The following is a 25711-nucleotide window of genomic DNA, read 5'->3' on the forward strand; positions in this document are numbered from 1 at the left end:
TGGCATACAACTACTTTGGCCCAATCCTCGAAGTGGACAAGGTACTGGAGTTTGTTTCTCCTAGTCATTCCGGAATAGAATGGCTTGACGGACCACAAGGACAATAGGCATCGATGAACACGAATGCACAACTATTCCTAACTATCAATTGATAGATGAATGTCGGAATATAACTGAAGAGGGTCAACTCATGGAACACATAACATTTTGAGTTGTGGATGCATAGATTAGTATGTCAAACTAAGTTCAACAGGTTTCTTTTGGATAACCCATGCGGGAAGATAGAACTGGCAGAATCACAATTATGAATGGGGAACTCATCAAGAGCACTCTGGCTATGATCTTTTGGTTAAAAGAACTTCTGCCAAGAATGGTTCATGGTATTGGAAGAACGATATACCATGGACCTCGAGGACTATCACAAGGTTACTAATATCTTAAGGGAACTAGCAAATACTAACAACACGAAGTAGGGTGAATCTCGGGTTCAAAACCCAGGAGTAGAATACCTACTACTAAATGGCACCACGAGATGCTTTCGAGAATGATGGCCGGAATCATCACACTGGGATACAAAGCATTGCTAGATTACTGAGAGGTTCTCTAAGACAACTAGGGTCATAATAATAGCTCTAACATAAATACTGAGGCAGTGGTACCTCAACACACCGGTTAGTGTGGTTAATCTGGCCCAAAGGGACATCGGGAACAGAAAGAATGGATTTGCAAATGCATCAGACTATGTAGAAACCTGGGATGACTCGGACAGCATAACGGCTGTAAATGCTCAAAATGATTTGAGACATCCTGCAAAATGGTGGCATAACCACTTAACATCACAATATCAAAGTTCTGAGATGAACAGTCAACACGCAGAAGTACTGGAAACTGAACTAAGACATGAATCCATCAATCCTATAAGTCTATGGATTAGAACACGTCATCTTGATAGATAAATGAGAAGGCCTAGTTTCTTAACCTCGTAGAAAAGAAGAGGTTGACTCGGATCAGAAGGGCATAAGGTATGAGGAGCAAAAGGAGCCTTACGTTCCCTTCCACAATCAATTCCCCTACATAACCAAAGCATTTCTAGACACAACTTCGATCAGTTTGGCTTGGTAATCCTACGGGCAGTCAGGCTCTGATACCAAAGCTGTCAGGACCCCGATACTAGATCACACCGATCTAGCCTATAACACCTCATATCACTTTGCGGCCTCACGCACGGTATTCCCACGGGTGTCGCCTTACCATGGCCCGGGACCGTTTGCGTCTTTTGGCTCACGTATATGATAGTGTCGCTAGCATCCATATGACAGAGAACCCGGGCCGACATAACTAGTCGTGAACCCAAAGTGGCACTAACTTATGGGGACAGGCATACATGAATCAACATCAAGCATGTCGGTCAGCATCGTGCGAATTCGGGCTGTAGCACTGGGCTAACAGGACTCCGGGAACCCGAGCTATAGCAGGCTAGGCAGGACTCCGGATGTCACTGCGTGACATTTCCCTGAAGGGACAGACACAGAAACGAAGTGAATCACATGCCGGCCAGTCAAGTGTTCCGGAGCAGTAGTGCTGGGCTAGTAGGACTCCGGTGAACCGGGCTGTAGCAGACTACTATGGCTCATGGAAGCACAAGACTACATTTCCCCATAAGAGAGGCTACCATGGATAAACAACTAGGTTGTCGGATCCCACACATACCAAGCATTTCAATCATACACACAATATGCTCGATATGTGTAAATACAACATGGCATCACAACAAAACTCTACGACTCAAAGTATTTATTCAATAGGCTCCGAGGAGCGAGATATTACAAACATGGGTCTCATGACCCAACATTCAGATCATACAAATCAAAGCACATGCGAAGCTTAACATGTCTGAGTACAGACATCTATAAATGAAAAAGGCTTGGAAGCCTCACTATCTACCAGATCCTTCCGAGGGCACAAGATCGTAGCTGAGGTATCAAGCTAAACGTCGGAGTCCACACGGAACTACTAGCGAGACTGACGTCTCTCTGCAAAACATATATTAAGCAAACGTGAGTACAAATGTACTCAGCAAGACTTACATCAGAACTAACTACATATGCATCGGTATCAACAAGGGGGGTGGTCGAGTTTAACTGCAGCAAGCCAGCTTTGACTCAGTGGCTAACCTTAACTACGACTACAAGCAACTCTTTTGAGGTGGCGCACACGAGTCCACATATTCACCATATCAATACCCCACTATGGATCCGCTCCCGTCTCCCTACGAGAATGCCATCCCTAGCACTCACGCTTATCTTGCGCATTTTAGAGTATCCACTTTCACTTGTCTATGAACTATTATAGGCAACCCAGAAGTCCTTTACCGCGGACACGGCTATTCGAATAGATCATTTATAACCCTACAGGGGTGTACTTCGTCACACATGTTTCCACCACTTAGCGTCTGCACACGACATGTGCTCGGCAGACTTCAAGCGAAAGCCGATGTGGATGTAGACCATGACCTGACTAACCGCACAAGTCTCTAGTCCAGGTTTATCGCCTATTCGGGTTCCATCCGCGAGGAGATCCGGCCGAAGTTTCGCTCACAGCCCCAAACGATGTGTGCAGGGTTCCCGAGACACCAAACGAGCGCCCGGTACACCGTGCCATGGTGTATCTACCGCATCATAGCCCACCCCTAGGGTCAGCACTACGCACGGCCGCCAACACATATCCTATAAACACCAGAAACTAGTTGCAACTCCTGGACAGCGGACGAGAGGGGTCAGTAAGTCGAGCGGGGTCATATTTCAGGGCCCAGTGTGTGGTAGTATCTGTTTCATGGATCACAAACACAGAACTCAGTTCCTAAGGACGGCTTCAATGAAAGAACCCACCATGTACTCCTACATGGCCTCTCATCGATACCTTTACCAAAACATGTTCACACACTTAGCTCTCAACAGTAGGACATGTTCACACACCTCCGATTCATCCCCAATGAATCAGACCTGACACGACTCTATGCAATAGCAGGCATGACAAACAATCATGAATGAGTAGGCACATCAGGGCTCAAACAACTCCTACTCATGCGAGTGGGTTTCATCTATTTACTATGGCAATGACAGGTTATGCAGAGGATAAGGGGTTCAACTACCGCAGCAAGTAACAGATGAATCGTTGTTGTCCTAATGCAGTAAAAGAGAGAAGGAGCAAGAGAGTGGGATTGTATCGGAATGAACAAGGGGGTTTTCTTTGCCTGACACTTCTGAAGATAGTATAGTTCTTCATCAGTGTCATCGATCAAATCATCGGAACATCGTCTACTGAGAGGGGACAAACACCGACAACAGAGAGGAAACACAATCAATGGAATGCAACAATATGATGCATGAATGTGACATGGCAATAATGTTGTAATTTGCACTAATGCATCTAGCAACAATTTAAATGAAGTCCATATGGACCAAGGGTTCATATAAAAACTCCATATTTAGCATTTAAAATGCCATTATCATGTTTTCACTTATGTAGTGGGTATAATTTGGTTGATCATGCATTAAAGTAGCATAAATGGATAGATTGGATTTTTCTGATCATTTTTCATATATAAATCTTTTCAAACTGAGTTATAGATTATTTTCTATGATTTTTAGAAGTTTAGGATATTTCCTGAAATAAATAAATCATTTTTGATTCATTTAAAATCCAGAAAACAGATTACTGCGTCAGCATTACGTCACCGTGACATCAACAGGTCAAAGGCGCCAGCCCAGGTCAAACCTGACGGCTGGGACCCACACGTCGGTGAAACAACTAATTAACAGGGTTAAGTTAATACTAACTAAACTGTCAGTGGGGCCTGGGCCTGCATGTCAGTGACTTATTGGGTTAACTAAAAGTTAATTAGTGCTAAGCTAAAATTAGCAGGGCTCTGGGCCCACCTTTTGTTGACCCAGGGGAGTCAAATCCCTAGTCAAACGAGGTCAACTCGCTGGCGGTTTGACGCCAGCGACGACAGACGCGGCGGAGGGCTTCGGAAAACGCCCACAGGGCTCGGTTTTGGACGTGGGTTGCGGCTACGGAAAGCTGAGAGTCTCGCGCATCCAACGGCGGCATCGGCTGGAGCTGAGGTCGCCGGAGCTTACAGCGGCAAGCTCTTTTGTGGCCGCCGGAGTTCGGCCATGTACGGGGTTGGGGCTGCGGCGTGCAAACGCGCGAACTGAGGTGCTAGTGAGGCACTATGCGGTGCGGTAAGCATGTTAGGTAGCTAGTAAACACGGTATGACCAAATGGTCACCGGAGCGATGCTGGCGACAAGCTCGGGCGGAGGCAAGCTTCGGCCATGGTGGAACTATGGCCTAGAGGGTGCAAACGCATGGGGAAGAAGAGCGGTTCGAAGCAGAATCTCACAGCGGGGTCGGGGAGCAGGTCAGCAGCTCGGGGGAGGCGTCAACGGTGGCAAATCGACAGCGGCGTTCCTTGGTGGCCGAGGAGGGGAATGGCGGAGCTAGCGGCAACCAGGGCTTCCGGTGCCTTCCGCCTTGGTGAGGAGGAAGAGGGGAACGAGGCGGGGCTTCTTGGCGCGTCGGCGAGGCGTGGGGTGGCCGGTGGCCGTGGTAGAGCATGACGGCGCCCTCTGGTGCGCTCGGGAAGAGAGGGAGAGGGAGCCAGAGGAGGGGAGGAGCTGCGGGCGTGAGAGAGAGAGGTCGGGGGCACGTGGCGACGCATGGAGGCGTCCAGGGCGTCGGGGACGCAGGCAGCCAGGCAGGATGTGGCTCGGGCGCGTGCACGCGCGCGGCGAGCACACGCTCTGCCTACTGGCCTAGGAAGGAAGACGACAGGGGAGGTGGAGGTGGGCTGGGCCGGCACAGGGCTAGGCCAGGTGGGCTGCGCAGTGCTGGGCCTCGGGGCTGTGGGTAAGTGCCAGGTAAAACCTTTCTCTCTCCTTTCTGTTTTCTATTTTAGTGATTGTTTTCTATTTGTTTCAATCTATTTTGATTTAGTTCAAGCACTAAGTCATTTTTGTTTCTTCTGATAATTTTTGCAGGGACTGAAAGGAATATTCTAAAGCCCCTCACAAAATAACAGAATTATTTAAGCATTAAATATATTTATAACATATATTTTCTCCAACTCAAATACAATATGAATTAATTCAAAAATCCATAAATGGCCAAGAAATATGCTCATCATTTTTGGCAGAGGTTTTCACCTTTATCATAAATCATGAACATTTTCAAAGGACATTTTGGTGTCTTTAAAAAGATTTAAGTTTGAACCTGGTTGAATTTCATTTGCTGCTTGGGTTTATTATCCCCCATTTCAAGTTTAACTGAAATTTAGACATGATGCAACACCAGATGCTAGCACTAAGCATTGCCAGAACTAGGGATGTGACAAAGGAAAAGGTCCCATATAGTCAAAGCCCCAAACATCAAATGGTTCAATAACAAGTGAATAATTCATAGGCATTTCTTGACGTCTACTAATATTACCAATTCTTTGACATTCATCACAAGATAAGACAAACTTACGGGCATCCTTGAAGAGAGTCGGCCAATAAAAACCAGATTGTAGTACCTTATGTGCAGTTCTATCTCCAGCATGGTGCCCTCCATAAGCTTCGGAGTGACACTTGCGTAGGATCTGTTCCTGTTCATGCTCAGGTACACAACGTCTAATAACACCATCTACTCCTTCTTTATAAAGATGTGGGTCATCCCAAAAGTAATGCCTCAAATCACAAAAGAACTTTTTCTTTTGCTGGTATGTGAAACTAGGTGGTATAAACTTAGAAATAATATAATTAGCATAGTCAGCATACCATGGAGCAGTATGAGAAGTATTTATGACATTTAATTGCTCATCAGGAAAGCTATCATCAATACGTAGTGGGTCATCAAGCACATTTTCTAACCTAGACAAGTTGTCTGCAATGGGGTTCTCGGCTGCTTTTCTATCAACAATATGTAAATCAAATTCTTGAAGCAAGAGAACCCATCTAATAAGTCTAGGTTTAGCATCTTTCTTTTCCATAAGATATTTAATAGTAGCATGATCAATGTGAATAGTTACTTTAGAATCAACAATATAAGGTCTAAACTTATCACAGGCAAATACAACTGCTAAGAATTCTTTTTCAGTAGTAGCATAATTTCTTTGAGCATTGTCTAGAGTTTTACTAGCATATTGAATAACATTTAGTTTCTTATCAACTCTTTGTCCTAGAACAACACCTACAACATAATCACTAGCATCACACATAATTTCAAAGGGTAAATTCCAATCAGGTGGCTGGACAATAGGTGCAGAGATCAATGCTTTCTTAAGTATTTCAAATGCTTCTACACAATCATCATCAAAGACAAATGGTATATCTTTTTGTAATAAATTAGTCAGAGGCCGAGAGATTTTTGAGAAGTCCTTAATGAACCTCCTATAAAAACCGGCATGACCAAGGAAACTTCTTATACCTTTGATGTCCTTGGGACATGGCATCTTTTCAATAGCATCAACCTTGGCTTTATCAACTTCAATACCTCTTTCAGAAACTTTATGCCCCAAGACAATACCTTCATTAACCATAAAGTGGCACTTTTCCCAATTTAGGACAAGATTAGTTTGTTCACATCTCTGCAAAACTCGACCAAGGTTTCTCAAGCAATCATCAAAAGAAGATCCATAGATGGAAAAGTCATCCATGAAAACCTCACAAATCTTTCCACAAAAGTCAGAGAATATAGCCATCATGCATCTTTGAAAGGTAGCAGGTGCATTACACAAACCAAAAGGCATACGTCTATAAGCAAAAGTACCAAAAGGGCATGTAAAAGTAGTCTTTGATTGATCTTTGGCTAACACATGTATTTGAGAGAAACCAGAATAACCATCTAGAAAGCAAAAATGTGTATCTTTGGATAATCTTTCTAGCATTTGATTGATAAAAGGTAAGGGGTAATGATCCTTTTTGGTAGCTTTATTTAATTTGCGGAAATCAATTACCATCCTATAACTAGTAATAATTCTTTGAGGGATCAATTCATCTTTATCATTAGCAACAACAGTTATACCTCCCTTTTTAGAGACACAATGGATAGGGCTTACCCACTGACTATCAGCAACAGGATAAATTATACCTTCCTCAAGGAGCTTTAGTATCTCCTTTCTTACCACTTCTTTCATTTTAGGATTCAGACGGCATTGATGATCATGAACTGGTTAGCATCTTCTTCCAAATTAATTTTATGTTGACATAAAATGGGACTAATGCCCTTAAGATCATCAAGAGTATACCCAATAGCAGCATGGTGCTTCTTCATAATTTTTAATAATCTCTCTTCTTCATGTTCTGAAAGGTTAGCGCTAATAATAACAGGATATATCTTTTTCTCATTAAGATAAGCATATTTAAGAGTACATGGTAACGGTTTAAGCTCAAACACGGGATCACCCTTGGGTGGAGGAGGATCTCCTAGGATTTCAATAGGTAAATTGTGTTTTAGAATAGGTTCCTGTTTAAAGAATACTTCATCTAATTCCCTTCTTTCATTCATAAACATATCATTTTCATGGTCTAGCAAATATTTTTCTAAAGGATCACTAGGAGGTACGGCAATAGAAGCAAGACCAATAATTTCATCTTTACTAGGTAATTCTTATTCACGGTGTTGTCTACTAAATTTAGAAAAATTAAATTCATGAGTCATATCATCTAAACCGACAGTAACAACATCTCTTTTGCAATCTATGGTAGCATTAATAGTATTTAAGAAGGGTCTGCCAAATATAATGGGCAGAAGCTATCTTGTGGGGAACCAAGAACAAGAAAATCAGCAGGATATTTAGTTTTCCCACACAAGACTTCAACATCTCTAACAATTCCCATTGGTGAAATAGTATCTCTATTAGCGAGTTTAATTGTGACATCAATATCTTCTAACTCAACAGGTGCAATGTCATGCATAATTTCGTTGTATAAGTCAATAGGTATTGCACTAGCACTAGCACCCATATCACATAAGCCATGATAACAATGATCTCCTATTTTAACCGAAATAACAGGCATTCCTATCACATGTCTAGGTTTATCTATATCATGAGGTTTAGCAATTCTAGCAGTTTCATCACAGAAATAAATAACATGCCCATCTATATTATCAGACAAGAGATCTTTAACAATAGCAATATTAGGTTCAACTTTAACTTGCTATGGAGGTGTATATGTTTTACTATTGCTTTTACGAACCATAGTTGAAGCTTTAACATGTTCCTTGATCCTAACAGGGAAAGGCGGTTTCTCAACATAAGAAATAGGAACAATAGGATCATTATAAGTAATAGTCTTTTCTTCAACTTTAATAGGTGCAGCTATTTTTACTTCTATGGGAGGATGATATTTAAACCACTTCTCCTTGGGGAGATCAACATAAGCAGCAAAAGATTCACAGAAAAGAAGCTACTATCTCAGAGTCAAGTCCATATTTAGTGCTAAATTTACGAAAAATATCGGTATCCATAAAAGATTTAACACAATCAAAACTAGGTGTCATACCGGACTCCTTACCATTGTCGAGGTCCCAATCTTCGGAGTTGCATTTAATTCTTTCCAATAAATCCCATTTGAATTCGATAGTCTTCATCATAAAAGAGCTAGCACAAGAAGTATCAAGCATGGTGCGATTGTTATCAAAAAGCCGAGCATAAAAATTTTGAATAATTATTTCTCTTGAGAGCTCATGATTGGGGCATGAATATAACATTGATTTAAGCCTCCCCCAAGCTTGAGCGATGCTTTCTCCTTCGCCAGGCCAAAAATTATATATATATATATATATAAAAAAAAAAATTGCGATCACGATGAACAAGATGCATAGGATAAAACTTTTGATGAAATTCCAATTTCAATCGTTTGTAGTTCCAAGACTCCATATCATCACATAGCCTATACCATGTCGATGCATCTCCCCTCAATGATAAAGGGAAGACCTTCTTCTTAAGAACATCTCCGGGTACACCTGCAAGCTTAAATAATCCACAAACTTCATCCACATATATTAGATGCTCATCAGGATGTTTTGTTCCATCTCCCAAAAAAGGATTAGCTAGCAGTTTTTCTACCATACCCAAAGGAATTTCGAAGCAAGCATTTTCATTTTCAGTAGGTTCAGTAGGTTGAGGAGCAACTCTTTGCTCTACTGGTCGGGGTGAAGATACCCCGAACAAGCCCCTCAGAGGATTACTTTCCATAGTAACAAGTGACAGTAAATTTCAGCACACTATATAAATTTTTCCTTACCAAATTCCACCTACCAAAGGCGCTTCACTCCCCGGCAACGGCGCCAGAAAAGAGTCTTGATGACCCACAAGTATAGGGGAACTATCGTAGTCCTTTCGATAAGTAAGAGTGTCGAACCCAACGAGGAGAAGAAGGAAATGATAAGCGGTTTACAGCAAGGTATTCTCCGCAAGTACTGAAATAAGTGGTAACAGATAGTTTTGTGATAGAATAATTCGTAACGAGCAACAAGCAACAAAAGTAAATAAAGTGCAGCGAGGTGTACTAATCCTTTTTGCAGCAAAGGACAAGCCTGGACAAACTCTTATATGATGTAAAGCGCTCCCGAGGACACATGGGAATATCGTCAAGCTAGTTTTCATCACGCTCATATGATTCGCGTTCGGTACTTTGATAATTTGGTATGTGGGTGGACCGGTGCTTGGGTGCTGCCCTTACTTGGACAAACATCCCACTTATGATTAACCTCTATTGCAAGCATCCGCAAATACAGCAAAAGTATTAAGGTAAACCTAACCATAGCATGAAACATATGGATCCAAATCAGCCCCTTATGAAGCAACGCATAAACTAGAGTTTAAGCTTCTGTCACTCTAGCAACCCATCATCTACTTATTACTTCCCAATGCCTTCCTCTAGGCCCAAACAATGGTGAAGTGTCATGTAGTTGACGTTCACATAACACCACTAGAGGAGAGACAACATACATCTCATCAAAATATCGAACAAATACCAAATTCACATGACTACTAATAGCAAGACTTCTCCCATGTCCTTAGGAACAAAAGTAACTACTCACAAAGCATAAACATGTTCATAATCAGAGGGGTATTAATGTTCATATAGGATCTGAACATATGATCTTCCACCAATTAAACTAACTAGCATCAACTACAAGGAGTAATTAACACTACTAGCAACCTACTAGCACCAATCCCGGACTTGGAGACAAGAATTGGATACAAGAGATGAACTAGTGTTTTGAGATGAGATGGTGCTGATGAAGATGTTGATGGAGATTGCCCTGTCCCGATGAGAGGAGCATTGGTGATGACAATGGCGATGATTTCCCCCTCTGGGAGGGAAGTTTCCCCAGCAGAACAGCCCCGCCAAAACCCTAGATTGGCTCCGCCAAGGTTCCGCCTCGTGGCGACAGAGTTTCGTCCGAGAAGATGGCTTATGATTTTTTTCCCATCGAAAGAGTCCATATAGCAGAAGATGGTCACCGGAGGGCCACTAGGGGGCCCATGAGGTAGGGGGCGAGCCCAGGGGGGTAGGGCGCGCCCCCACCCTCATGGGCAGGATGTGGCCCCCTGGTGAGGTTCTTGCGCTCAGTATTTTTTATATATTTGGAAAACATCATCCATGAAGTTTCAGGACTTTTGGAGCAAGCTGTGCAGAATAGGTCTCTAGTATTTGCTCCTTTTCCGGCCAGAATCCCAGCTGCCGGCATTCTCCCTCTTTATGTAAACCTTGTAAAATAAGAGAGAATAGACATAAGTATTGTGACATAATGTGTAATAACAGCCCATAATGCAATAAATATTGATATAAAAGCATGATGCAAAATGGACGTATCAATAATCAACAACTATTCTTAGGGATTTATCCTTCTTTTCAACCAATAGCACTGGAGCTCCCCATGGTGATGAACTCTGTCGAATATAACCTTTCTCCAATAACTCCTTGATCTGTTTCTTAATCTCCTCCAGATCATTCGCGGGCATCCTATAGGGTCTCTTGGATATTGGCCCTGTGCCTGGTAATAGCTCTATCAAAAAATTGATATCTCGATCCGGTGGCATGCCTGGTAACTCCTCTGGAAAAACATCCGGATAATCCTTTACTACAGGCACTTCCTCCTGAACAACTCCCGTGAGGGTATTTACTTGGCTACTTCTTGGCGCATGCCTAGATATATACTTGATCCTTTTTCCCTTCGGGGTGGTGAAACAAATTGACTTACTAACACAGTCAATGTTTCCTCCGTACCTTGACATCCAGTCCATACCTAATATCACATCCAACCCTTGTGACTCCAAGATAATTAGGTTGGACGGAAAAACATGGTTGCCAATGGTTAAGGGTATACGATCGCACCATCGACTAGCCATATACTCTACTCCACGTGAACTTACTAACAGAGGGGTCCTAAGGGTTTGGGTCGGTAGTTTAAACTTATCCACGAATTCCCTTGATATGTATGAATGCGATGCACCAGTATCGAAAAGAACAAGAGCGGTAAATGACTTAACCAAAAACTTACCTATAACCGCATCTGGCTGCTCTTCAACCTCCTCCACGTTAACGTGGTTTACTTGTCCTTTGTTGAATGGGTTGGGCTTATTCCCAGCGCTCCCGTTTCCGTTTCCATTCTTCCATTCAGGGCACTCCCTGGCATAGTGTCCAGTCTTCTCGCACTTGAAACAAGTAACGTGGCTTAGGTCCCTCTTGGTGGGTGTGGCTGGATTTGGGCCGTTCTGATTGTTGCTTGCTCCATTCCCATTCCTAGGGCTAGTATGATTATGGTTACTCCCTCCATTATGGGTGTGGCCTCCATGGTTATGAACAAGTCCTCCCGAGTTCGGGGTTAGGCGAGGCTTCTGCTGAGCTCCTGAGCTATACCTCCCTTGTCCGTACTTCCTCTTACGGCTCTCAATCTGCTGCTGCTTCCCTTCAATCATAAGAGCCTTATCTACCAACTCTTGGTAGTTGGTGAATGTTGCCACCATCACTGCATACTCATCTCATCATTCAGCCCTTCCATAAACTTCTCCTACTTTGCGACATCTGTGGCCACATCATCACGGGCATAGCGAGATAACTTGCTAAACTCATCCGCGTACTGAGCCACAGTACGGTTCCCCTGGCGTAGGTTGCGAAACTCATGCTTCTTCATACTCATTGCTCCAGTTGAGACATGGGCTGTACGGAAAGCTTGCTGAAACTGGTCCCATGTCACCATGGCTATAGGGTAGGTGATAGTGTAATTCTCCCACCATAATGTTGCTGGTCCATCCAACTGATGTGCGGCAAAACGCACCTTCTCAGCATCAGTACATCCTGCAGTGGTTAACTCCCTTCCAATCCTGCGGAACCAATCCTCTGCTACTATAGGCTCGGTGCTACTGGAAAACACCGGCGGCTGCAACCTCAGAAAACGGGCTAAGTTGTCAACTGGTGGTGGTGGTGGTGGACTGTTGTTGTTGTTGTTGTTGTTGCCTTGGTTCTGGACTAACAACTGCATCAGGGTATTCTGCTACTGGATCAACTGAGTGAGCTCGGGTGGGAAAGCAAATCCGGGGTCACGTCTCGGAGGCATCTGATGGTTTTAGAGGGGAGAGATTAGAATAGAATGAGGTCTAATGAGAAAGTACTACCCATATGCACATGAGACAAACACAAACATTTCACTCAATCAATCAAGCAAGGCATACAATCGATCTAACTATCGCAAAAGTGCTCGGACTACTTTATTTACATGGTGGAATACTACTACTGATATGGTGGTCTACTAAAAATATTGCTCAGTTGAAGACTCCATGATATCTGCTCCAGCTTCGTCTTCAAAGTCATCGTCGCTAAGGTCAGAGTCGGTGTCGTCGATGATGATGTAGTCCTCCGGGCGAATCTCCTTGGGTTCTTCATCTTCTTCTACTGGTGTGGGGTCTCCCATAAATATTCCGATCTTCTTAATCAGGTCGTCATTCTTCTCCAGTAGTGTCGCAATTTCCTCCTCATATCCATCGCGTGTAGACTTAAGTTCTTCTTCCAGCTCGATGATCCTTGTCTTCGCCTTCTTCAAATCTATCATGTCTGAGCACATCTGATTCTCCTGACGTCAAATGTGCTGGTTTAACTCATGGATGAAAGCTGCAATGGATCTATCCTTCTTGGTACTGATCATCTCCCATTGCTCGTCTCGGCGCCCACATATCTGGTAGATAGTGTCCTTAAGATCCTTGTGATATACTTCTCCAATGTGTCCCATGGTGATGTGAGCTTCCATACTCTTTCCTAAACTCCAGGTTGGTGCGTCGAAGGAAAACTCTATAGGTTTAGTGACTGGCATGAAGGTCCTTCCTGGAACTTGAACTTGAATCATCCATCGCTCCTCTTCCGGCAAAGTGGCGTTGTAGGTCCCGGTGAAGCATGGTATTCCTATGTTCAGGTACCTAGTGACTTCCTTCAGGTGTCATCCAAAAGGTGCTTCTTCATCCGGTTGTACAAACTTGTTCCTTGCATCTGCCATCCTAAAGAGTAGAAAATGGGGAGGAGTCAGAAGTGAGAAGAGAATAGTGATCTATGGCTTTAGCTTAGTGGTCGTGTCTTACACTCAGTGTGTGCTCTGATACCATCTTGTAGCGACCCGACCTCAAACGGTCAAGTCTCTGTGCTTCACTGTCATCCCTGGATCGGTAATGCTGATACACATAGTACTCGAGGATTTATAACAGAGTAGGAATCACACACTTATTGCATCGAATGTCCCCAAAGAGAACTTATTACAATAAACATGGCTTAAGGCCATCTAATACGATAACAGCGGAAGGCTTGGAAGATAAAGAGTCCATCAACTCCAACGGCGTAGCTGAGCTGCACGGCAACGACCTAACGAACCTTACTCCTCGTCTGAAAAGTCTACAACATAATACGTTGCAGCCCGAAAACGGGTCAGCACATGGAATATGCTGGCAAAATAACACAGTATAGCAGGAACGGAATAATGCTATCACTACATGCATATTTGGCCGGTAGATAGCTCTATGGTTATAGTTTTGCGAGAAGCCAATTTTTCCCTACAACAAAGTAATAGATTTTAATTTAACTATCATGGTAGTTGAAACATCATTGAGAAGGTTCCTCAAAATCAATCCCAATTAAGGTGATTAACAACCCAACAATATTATTTTTAGGGTGATGAGATACTTAAGATACTCCAAGTACTAGATACTCAAGATTGTCCATAACCGGGGACACGGCTAACCATGATTAGTTTATACACTCTGCAGAGGTTTGCGCACTTTTCCCCACAAGACTCGATCTCCTCCGTTGGTTTTCTCGCACTACATGGTGTTTGAGAAACGGATGACCGAGACACAGTCTTTCAGAAACATTAACTCTCTACTCCGGGCAGACCATACCAAACCTACAAACCCACTACCTGCTGATCCAGCTCTTCAAGAGCTTCACGTAACTTACTCAACTATGCTAGAGCCCATAATAGCTTGTGGCTGCACACGTAAGTTTCTAGCATGAATAATCTCAGCTCCCTTTGAGCCTGGGTGGTGGTCCATAGGAAGATCACACGGGTACTCCGGGATTTCCAAAAATACCGGCAGCACTGGGTACTCCAGGTGCCTCAATCCACCCAGATGTGTATTTAAGTTGCCACCTTAAGTTGAACCATTAATTAACAATCTCACATCTGTCATGGATTTCACTCACCCAAACCACGTCTATGAGCATAGCATAGCAATATAAGCAACGCGTAGAAGTAACTCCCAGGGGTTTGAATGTAGGAGGATAATAGGTTCTACCTCATCAGCTACTTCCGAACCCACATGTTAATGACATCCTAACCATGCAATGTTTGAGGATTGGAACTAATGCATAAAAACCGGGTGATAAAGGGATATGATCAAAGTGTTACTTGCCTTGCTGACGATCCGCGTGACCTAGAGACTCCAAATAACATGCTTCGCACTCCGGGAATTCTATCGTAAACAAACAATAACTTACATAAGCAATCAAGCTAAGAAACACGGGTAAATCTCAAATAAGAAGATCTAACCAGAAAGTTCAACTTAAGAACTCCGGTTTGCAAAAAGAATCAAATCAAACGGAGCAACGAAACTCAAACGGCGAAAGAAACAAGATCCGTTTACTAATCTGGACCTAGGTCAAATTTTACAGTAGCAAAAACTTGTGCAATTTGGTTAAGTGGAAAGAAGGTCCCGAGACAAAGATCTAGGCGCTTGAATCGCCTGATTCCGATTAACGAGCGAAAAGATAAACTAGAAGGAAAATCGGATCAGAAATCACGATCAGAAATAATCGCGGAATAATCTGATAAAAGGAAACTGACGAACAGGCTAACAAATGAGCATTCGTTGTCTGTAACTAACGGGCGAAAACCATTCTTTAAAACAAACGTCCGCCAAAAATAAAACCCGAAAAAAACCGACGAAACGAAAAAAACAGGCTAGGGTTTTTCTAAAAAAAACCGGATTGGTTTCCTCTGGCGTGGCTCCAGCGAGGCAGGGCTCGGGCGGCGCGGCGGTAAAGCTTGTGGGGCAGCGGGGCGGTGGCGGCGCGGGGCAGCGAGGGCGGAAACCCTCGGAATTCATTTCTGGAAATGATCCAGATAAAAATTGCTCCAAAAAGGTCCAAGAAAATGTTCATGTTGCTCTCTGAAAATATTGGTTAGAGGTAAAATTCAAACAAATATTTTCAAGAGCTCATAAATATTTAATTTGGCCATTTGGAATTAATGCAATAATTATTTGCATTGGATATATATATGATATATTTATTTATATATGTCCAACAATTCTGATTTTTATGTGAGGGGCTCTGGAATATTTCAACTAGCTCCTACAATAAATTTCAGAAGAAAATAAATTGATTTAGTATTTTACTAAATCAGAAAAGAAATTACAGAAATAGAAAAGAAAAACAAAAGGGAAATACTTACCTGTGCTTACCTGCAGCCTGGAAGCCCAGTGGCCCAATGGGCCGGCCCAGCCAGCTGGCCGCGCCAGTCACCCCTACCTCTCGCCAGGAGGCCAGGGGCGCGTTCTCGCCGTGCGCACACACGTGCCGTGCCACCTCCTGCCTGCTAGCTTGCGTGGCGCCGCGGACAGACCCGCGAGAGCCGTCTGGATCGCTCTGACCGCCCCGCCACTCCTCCCCTCCTCTCCCTCGCTCTCTCTCACCGCGACCGAGCGCTGCCATCGCCGCAGCTCGTTGCCGCCGCAGCCACCGCCTCCCCCTCGCCCTCTCTCCGTGTCTGCAAGATCCGCCACGTCGCCGGCCATCTCTCCGTCAAGCCACGCGCCTCGGGAGGCCCTAGAGCGCTCCCATCAACATCGTCTTCATCCCCGGACACCGGAGATCATCTTCGCCGCCCCGCCATCTCCAGTGCATCCCCGAGCTCGCCGTCAAGCCCGTCGAGTCTGCAGTGAGCTTCTCTCCATTCCCCTCTTCCCGTTCCGCCGTTCTCGCGCCGTAGCTCCTTTTCCCCACCACGGCCGTAGCTCCTCACCGCTGATCATGGAGCCACCATGGCCACAGCCCGAGCCAGCCGCCCCCGAGCACCTAGTCGTGCTCCTGGTGCCACGAGGGTGCCGCAGAGCCCCTCGGGTGGCCTCCCCGTGCCCCGCAGCCCGCTCCCGCCCGTAGCCGTGTTCCGGCCGCCGCCCCGAGCTTTGCTCCGGCGAGCTCCGGCCACCCTGCGTCCTTCCGTCGCCTCCCCTAGATGCGCGCGAGCCTGGGCTTCGCGTAGGTGGTCTCCGCCGCTGAAATGGTCACCGGAGCGACAATCCCGTGCCACTCCGCCGCGTTCTGCCTCGCCGGCGGCTAAACGCCGGCAGGATTGACTGGGTTTGACCCCCTAGTTGACCAGATTTGACCCGTATGGGTCAATGCCATGTGGGGCCTGGCCGTGCTAATTTTTAGTTTAGGATTAGTTTAATACCTAACTAACTCGGTTAGCTAACCGTGTCACTGACGTGTGCACCCCACACGTCAGGTTTGACCCGGGTAAACCTGGTTGACCTGCTGACGCAAGCATGACGCTGTGCTGACACAATATATCATTTTCTCGTTTAAAATTAAATCAGGAAAATCCAGAAAATGATATAAACTTCAAAAATTCATAGAAATTCAACCGTAGCTCAGATTGAAATAATTTATATATGAAAAATGATCAGAAAAATTCAATCTATCCATCTGTACCATTTTCATGCATGACAAACCAACCTATACATGCTGTATATATGAAAACACACTTATGGCATTTAAAGGGACTTAAATTAGAGTTGCATTTGATCCTTTGGTTCAAATGGACCTCTTCCAAGTTGAATGCTAAATGCATTAACTCAAACAACATCACATCTTCATGCCATGTTCATGCATCATATTGTTGCATATGCTTGTGTATTGATTTTCGACACCGTTCCCTCTCGATATGTCCCGCTCCGGAGAGTGCTCCAGAGTACCTGTCTGAGGAGCAGTGACCCCCTGTTGATCTACCAGGCAAGCAAACACCCTTGTTCATTCTAATACAATCCTACACTCTCGCTCCTGCTCTCATTTATTGCATTAGGACAACAACGATTCAACTGGTACTTTATGCTTCGGTAGTTGAACCCATTCCTCTGCATGACCTGTCATTGCCACAGGAAATAGTTAAAACCCACTAGCATGTGTAGGAGTTGATTGAGCCATGTTGTGTTCCTACCATGCATTGCCTGCTATTGCTTAGAGTATGTTAGGTCTGATTCATTGGGAATGAATTGGAGTATAGTGCTATGTTCTGATGTTGAGAGTTAAGCGTGTGAACATGATTTGGTAAAGGTAGCGGTGAGAGGCCATGTAGGAGTACATGGTGGGTTGTCTCATTGGGACCGTCCTTAAGAACTGAGTTCTGTGTAAGTTGTCCAATGACTAGTTACTACCACACATTGGGTTCTGGGCGCTCCAAGCTCTCTTGACTTATTAGCCAACTTGATCCCTGTCCAGGAGTTGCAAATAGTTTCTGGTGTTTGTAGGTAGTGTTAGTAGTCTACCAAGTGGCACCCGACCAGGTGGGCTTGGGACAGACTAGGCACAGTGGCATGGTGTACAAAGTGGCACCCGGATGGTGGGCTTGGGAATCCTGCTCACATCGTTTGGGGCCGTGAGCGACACCCCGGCCGGATCTCCTTGCGGATGGAATCCAAATAGGCGATAAACTTGGATGAGAGACATGTGTGGTTAGTCAGGTCATGGCCGACACCCTCGCCAGGCTTCCGCTTGAAGGTTGCCGAGGTACATGACAGGTACATGGCGGTAAGTGGCGAGAGCATGTGTGAAGAAGTACACCCTTGCAGGGTTATCATGGTATATTCGAATAGCCGTGTCCTCAGTTATGGACTTCTAGGATGCTTACGTGGTACATAGACAACTTACAGTGGATACTCTAAAATGCTCAAGACAAGTGTGAGTGCTATTGTCAGGACCCCGACTCAATGCCACATCGATCTAGCATGTAACACCTCATATCACTTTGCGGCCTCACGCACGGTATTCCCACGGGTGTCGCCTTACCTTTGCCCGGGACCGTTTGCGCCTTTTGGCACACGTATATGACAGTGTCGCTAGCATCCATATGATAAGGAGCCCGGGCTGACATGGCTAGTCGTAAACCCAAAGTGGCACAGACTTACAGGGACAGGCATCCATGACCCAGCATCGAACGTGTCGGTCATCAGCAAGTGAATCCAGGCTGTAGCACTGGGCTAGCAGGACTCCGGTGAACCGGGCTGTAGCAGGCTAACAGGACTCCGGTATTCATCGCGTGACATTTCCCCGAAGGGACAGACACAGGAACGAAGAAGGACACATGCCGGCCAGCCTAAGTGTTCCAGAGCAGTAGCAAGCTACCATGGCTCAGTGAAACACTAGGAGACATTTCCCCGTAAGAGAGGCTACTAAAGATAAACAACTAGATGGTCAGATCCCACACATACCAAGCATTTCAATAACATACACACAATATGCTCGATATGTGCAAATACAACATGGCATCACAACATGACTCTACGACTCAAGTAATTTATTCAATAGGCTCCGAGGAGTGAGATATTACAAACATGGGTCCCATGACCCAACAATCAGAGCATACAAATCAAAGCACATGCGGAAGCTTAACATGTCTGAGTACAGACATCTATAAATGAAAAAGGCTGAGAAGCCTGACTATCTACCAATCCTGCCGAGGCACAAGATCGTAGCTGAGGTAACAAGCTAAACGTCGAAGTCCATGCGGAACTACTAGCGAGACCGAAGTCTCTCTGCAAAAACATAAATAGGCAAACGTGAGTACAAATGTACCCAGCAAGACTTACATCAGAACTATCTACATATGCATCATTATCAACAAAGGGGGTGGTGGGGTTTAACTGCAGCAAGCCAGCTTTGACTCGGTGGCTATCCTGAACTACGACTGCAAGTAACTCTTTTGAGGTGGCGCACACGAGTCCACATATTCACCATATCAATACACCACTATGGATCCGCTCTCGTCTCCCTACGAGAACGCCATCCATGGCACTCACGCTTATCTTGCGTATTTTAGAGTATCCACTTTCACTTGTCTATGAACTGATATAAGCAACCCAGAAGTCCTTTTCCACGGACACGGCTATTCGAATAGATGATGATAACCCTACAGGGGTGTACTTCTTCACACACGCTCTCACCACTTACCGTCGTTTACACGACATGTACTCGGCAACCTTCAAGCGGAAGCCCAACGTGGGTGTCGGCCACGGCCTACCTAAACACTCGAGTCTCTAGTCCAGGTTTATCGCCTATTCGGGTTCCATCCATGAGGAGATCCGGCCGGAGTTTCGCTCACAGCCCCAAACGATGTGAACAGGGTTCCGTGACACCAAACGGGCGCCCGGTATACCCGGCCACGTGCCTACCGCATCACAGCCCACCCCTCCGGTCAGCGCTGCCCACGGCCTCCAGCATACTACAAACACCAGAAACTACTTGCAACTCCTGGACAGAGGACAAGGGTGATCAAGAAGCCGAGAGGGTCCATTGGTTTCGGGCCCAATGCGTGGTAGTAGCTGAATCATGGATCACAAACACAGAACTCACTTCCTGAGGACGGCTGCAATGAGACAACCCACCATGTACTCCTACATGGCCTCTCACCGCTACCTTTACCAAAACATGTTCACACACTTAGCTCACACACAGTAGGACATGTTCACACGCCTCTGATTCATCCCGGATGAATCAGACCTGACTCGACTCTAAGCAGTAGCAGGCATGACAAACAAGCATGAATGAGTAGGCACAATAGGGCTCAAACAACTCCTACTCATGCTAGTGGGTTTCATCTATTTACTGTGGCAATGACAGGTCATGCAAAGGATAAAGGGGTTCAGCTACCGCAGCAAGTAACAGATGAATCGTTGTTGTCCTAATGCAGTAAAAGAGAGCAGGAGCGAGAGAGTGGGATTGTATCGGAATGAACAAGGGGGTTTTGCTTGCCTGGCACTTCTGAAGATAACATTGAGTCTTCATCAGTGTCAACGATCACATCATCGGTATCACGTCTATCGAGAGGGGACAAATACCGGCAACATAGAAGGGAACACAATCAATGCAATGCACAAAATGATGCATGCTATGACATGGCAATATGAATGTGTTTTGAGCTAATGCAACTAGCAACAGATTAAATGAAGTTGGTTTGAATACAAGACTCAAATTCAAACTCCATATGTGATTATTCAAATGCCATTTAATTGATTTGTGCTATACAGCAGCTATAAGTTGTTCTAACATGCATAAAAATGGTACAGATGGATTCCTTGAATTTTTCTGATAATTTTTCATATATAAATTATTTAATTTGGAGTTATGGTTGAATTTCTATGATTTTTTAGAAGTTTTAGGCATTTTTTGAAATTTCCTGAATAATAATAAATCCAGAAATGAATTATGGCGTCAGCACCACGTCACTGTGACGTCAGCAGAGTCAACTGGGCTGGCTCGGGTCAAACCTGACGTGTGGGGGCCACACGTCAGTGACACAGGACTTAATCCCGGTCAAACCCAGCGCTGACTGGGGTTTGACCAGGGGTGGGGCCCACTGTCAGTGGCTGTGGGTTTAAATAGTTGGGTCATTAACACTAATTAAGCGTGCCACGTCGGCAGTCACCGGAGTTTCGCCGGCGACGACCCAAAACGCGGCGGAGACACACCAGGGTGGCTCGGGTTTCGTCTATACTGCACCGTTCGGTGCGCCCTTTGGCTCTACGGAGAGCTGGCGCGATGGCGAGTCGGATGGTCGTGGTCTCCGGGCCTGGGGTGGCCGGAGTCGACGGCGGCGAGCTCGGTTGCGGCCGCCGGAGCTCGGGTGAGACACGGGCGACCACTAGGGGGCACGAGAGGGCGAGCTGCGGCAGGCAACGGGCTCGTGGAGACGTTTTGAGCACGATGGTGCACTCGGGTGGGAGCTCCAGTGGCTGCAGTGACGGCGGCGACGAGGTCAGCGGCGGCCGGAGTTTGGCCAACGGCGGGTTAGGCGATGCAGGGCGCTAGGGGAGGCGTTGGTGCGTGCTACGTGCTCCTGGTGAGGCGTGGAGCACGGTGGTGTGCCCGGCTTCAAGCCACAGTGGCTCTGGCCACGACGGCGACGAGGCACGGCGGCGGCGAGCTTCGACTGTGGTGGAAGATGGAGCTAGGGGACGAAATCAAGTGCGCGGAGTGAGGGGAAGAGAAGAGGAGCTCACGGGGAGTCGGACGAGACGCTAAGTGGGCTCGGGGACGTCCTGTCGGCGGCGAATCGAACGGCGGCGATTGCCGGCCGTGGCGATGAAGATGGCGGTGATGGCGTGGCTACAGGGCACCCGGCGTTGCATGCGTCGTGGTAGAGCTTCATGGGGTCGGGACGGAGCTCCTGAGCTCATCGGAAGGGCGAGGGGTGGCCGGTGGCTATGGATGCGACGGCGGCGCCCTCCGGTGGCTCTCGGTGGTGCTCCAAATCGAGAGAGGGAGAGAGCCAGAGCGAGCATAGAGAGGGATAGCGGTCGGGGACGACTCCGTGGCGTCGCTAGAGGGCTCGGGGAGGAAGCAGGAGGTGGCCAGGGGAAGCAGGAGGTGGCGCGCGCGGCGGCGTCGCGGTGTCTGTCCTCCTGGCAGGGAGGAAGACGACAGGGGGGGTGGAGATGGGCTGGGCCGTGCTGCTGGGCCAGGTGGGCTACCAGGTGAGTGCCAGGTAGTCCTTCTCTCTCTTATTTCTATTTTTAGTTATTGTTTTCTATTTTGTTCTGTTTTGTTTTGGTTTAGTAAAAATACTAAACCATTTTACAAAATCCTGAAAATAGTTATGTGGCTAGAGTTAAAATATACCAAACCACATAAAATGTTCCAGTAATTATTGGACATATATTATTTATATATCAAATATATATCCAATGCAAATAGCTATTTATTTAATTCAAAGGCCCAAAATAATTAACTCTGAGATACCAAAAATATTGTTTTGAGTTTTACCTCTTTGCAATATTTTCAGAGACTAAGAGGAACATTTTCTTGGACTTCTTTGAGGAGATTTTAATGTTGATCATTTTTAGAAGGTTTCTGAGGCTTTGAAAATTCCTCAATTCAAATTTCATTAAATTTAAACATGTTGCATAGATGCTAAAACAAAAACAAACAAGGGCTGATCTGGGGCTGTGACAGCTCACCCCCACTAAACAAAAATCTCGTCCCAAGATTCAAGCGTAGGGTAAGGTGAAGGGGGAGCGCAAACTAGCACAATCTTCACGATCCAGGTTGCACTTCATAGGAACGTTGTTTCGATCACCATCATTGTCTCGAAGTCTTGCCTTGAGAACTCCAACTAACATGACAACGAGAGGAAAGGAAAGACCCTAAAAGAATCATTCTTCTCGAAGGTCGAACAACTCAGGATTAACTCACGGAATGGGACATAGCAACATCTCTCGAGCTGAGAGATGAAGCACACCTCTAGAGGAATGGAGTGGAGCAGATGACGAAGGTTCACTAGGTAGACAACGATTCCACACCTAAGAAGGTGGTAAACGATTGTCAACGTAGCGAGGAGTTGAGTTGCCATGATACCACAACGAGGCACCTTAGGGATGGTGACTCGTAGAAATATCCCCTTAAGTGGCAAAAAGAATTACCTTTGATATAGAGATCATTGAGACTCTCTATATCAGCCTAAGGAAAATCACAGCAATCGATTGGCGGGGGTCGGTAGAATGGCATACTCGGACTTGGATGATGTGGATTACCTTGTTGAAGACAACGTAATGGATGAATTTGCTTATCACCGGAAATGGAAGAGACCCATGGTAGAATGGCACATTGACGGTGCAAGCTGGGAACAAAATGCAAATGCTGGGAATGATTCTGGTAACTGGGGTAGAACCCAACAATAGAGAGTGAGTTCACTGTTTGAAAAGGTCATAGCATTGCCGAGGGAACTGAGAGCATCCCAATTAGAGCCGATGATAACACGTAGCGCTTGTGCGTGCTCTCAAGAACTTGAGCATTTCCACAATCATCAAGGTTTTACCAATATCCGTGTCAAGGATCCTGGCAACACAACTTGCTACCATGATGAATGATGATGGATGATGCAGAGGCAAAGGAAGATAACACTTTCTTAGATTTCACCCTTGGCGGGGCCAAGGAAATAAAATCTGGATGATCGACCGAGAGACATTTAGCACTCCGCTTCTAATGTTCTCCTTGATGTGCTAGTGTAACCCATTCATAGATATGGTTTGATATCTAGAACATCAAGTAAAAAGGTCGGACTTCGGGATCTCAAAATCCATAGGGGCAACTAAGGAGTAATCCCTACGAAATCCCTATGGGGAGGTGGCCAACTTCATCAATCAAGATATTATAATAACAGGTCTTCCGGCTGGGTGTGTTGGCCACGACATCCACTTTACCGGTTATCGCGCGACCAATATTATAATTCTTGGGAAATGTTCCAACCATCACATCTGCCTGAGATTCAGATCTGGTTGGTGTCAGGATATCCCAGACTCATCAAGTCTAGAAAGAAAAATGAAAGTTTGCAACACAAATCGACGAGATAATGTTGCGGGATTCTCGGGGAGTGAGCTACGATAGTAAGCTCCAAAACATGAGCTGGTTCTGCTACAAACATGTGAACACGTTGTCCCAGACAAGCATGGCCACGTAGTAGTCTTATAATCAAACACTACCGAGTTCGGGTGGAGAACCATCATCGAGGATATCGAAGTCTTTACGCAAGTCCATGGATTAGATCCCAAGCATAGACTTCTTTTCCTTGAACAAGTCAATCAGTGGCTTAGTGTGCTAGGGACACATATAGAATGAAGGTTGCAAGTCTCCAGACTACAGAATACTTCGCACGTGTGCATGACTGATTTGGGATGATTCCAAAGGAAACAAAACAATCTTTCTCAAATTCACGGCGGCAACTTTCACCAAATGCACGTGTATAAGAGGAAGTCACTCCTTTCATCAAACAAATACTTCATGAGCTAGCATGAAGAAAATGCTTTCAAAAGTTTCCAACACTAGCTTAAGGTTCAACAACATCATGGAGGAGATAAGGATGTTGCCAATGGGCTCAACAACAATTCATCTAGGTTTCCTTTTAAAAGGAATTCCATAGTTAAGTGAACACGGTGATAGCATTGGTCAGACCAAAGATGTAATGGTGTATGCTCGAGGGATCAACCACGAATAAGACAACATTACGAGCATCGTTGGTACTGATTTGATTTGACGATAGCCCACACTCAAATCAAAAGATTGATAAGACAATAGGTCCAGCAACTGATCACAAGGACCAATCGATGAAGATATCATATTTCTTCAGCACACCCTACACAAGAATATCCCTTTGGAACGAACTAAGTCAGGCAAGCTTTTATCTTCCAACTCTCCAAGTTGTTGTCTAGCTTAACCAACTAGCTCAGGGATATCTAACACCAATTTTTGGAGAGAAGGTGGTTCACAAGAACCCAACTTGATCACGAGATCAACATAGCGGTCAGGCGACAACCTGGTGATACTTCCGAGAAGAAATTTGGAACATCATGAACCACCGGTTTGTTACTAAGCTCGAGAACAATCTTACTTTTCAGGGCAAGACGATATGATCAAATAAGCAAGGATTGGCACTATCCTAACTCACTGATCGGAGAGTGCACCAGAAATAAGGACTAGGTAGCACAATCAACCTTAGGGTGACGATTCAATAATCAACACGCTAAGAATGAGGTTATCGTCCATTTAACTACCAAGCAATGGAGTTGCTAGCTGTATTGATTTCACACGCCATGATTCATTTGTCGGCATTCCGGTTACAATAACATGGAAACCGAGAAATTATCAATGATGATCAGAAGTATTACTGCGTCAAGAATTCATAAGATGGTGTGCAATTCCCATGATATTCCTGATATAAAGATGGTAATACTTCAAGGTAGAACAGACCAGAAGCTGGATTGGCATTTTGATCTGCGGAATACAATTGCTTTGACCCATCCTAGATATGGATGAGATTCTGGAGTTTGTTTCTCCTATTCATTCTGAAATAGAATGGCTTGGCGGACCACAAGGGTAATAGGCATCGACGAACGAATGCACGCA

This window comes from Triticum aestivum, chromosome 4A, assembly GCF_018294505.1.
Source record: "Triticum aestivum cultivar Chinese Spring chromosome 4A, IWGSC CS RefSeq v2.1, whole genome shotgun sequence".
Lineage (NCBI taxonomy): Eukaryota > Viridiplantae > Streptophyta > Magnoliopsida > Poales > Poaceae > Triticum > Triticum aestivum.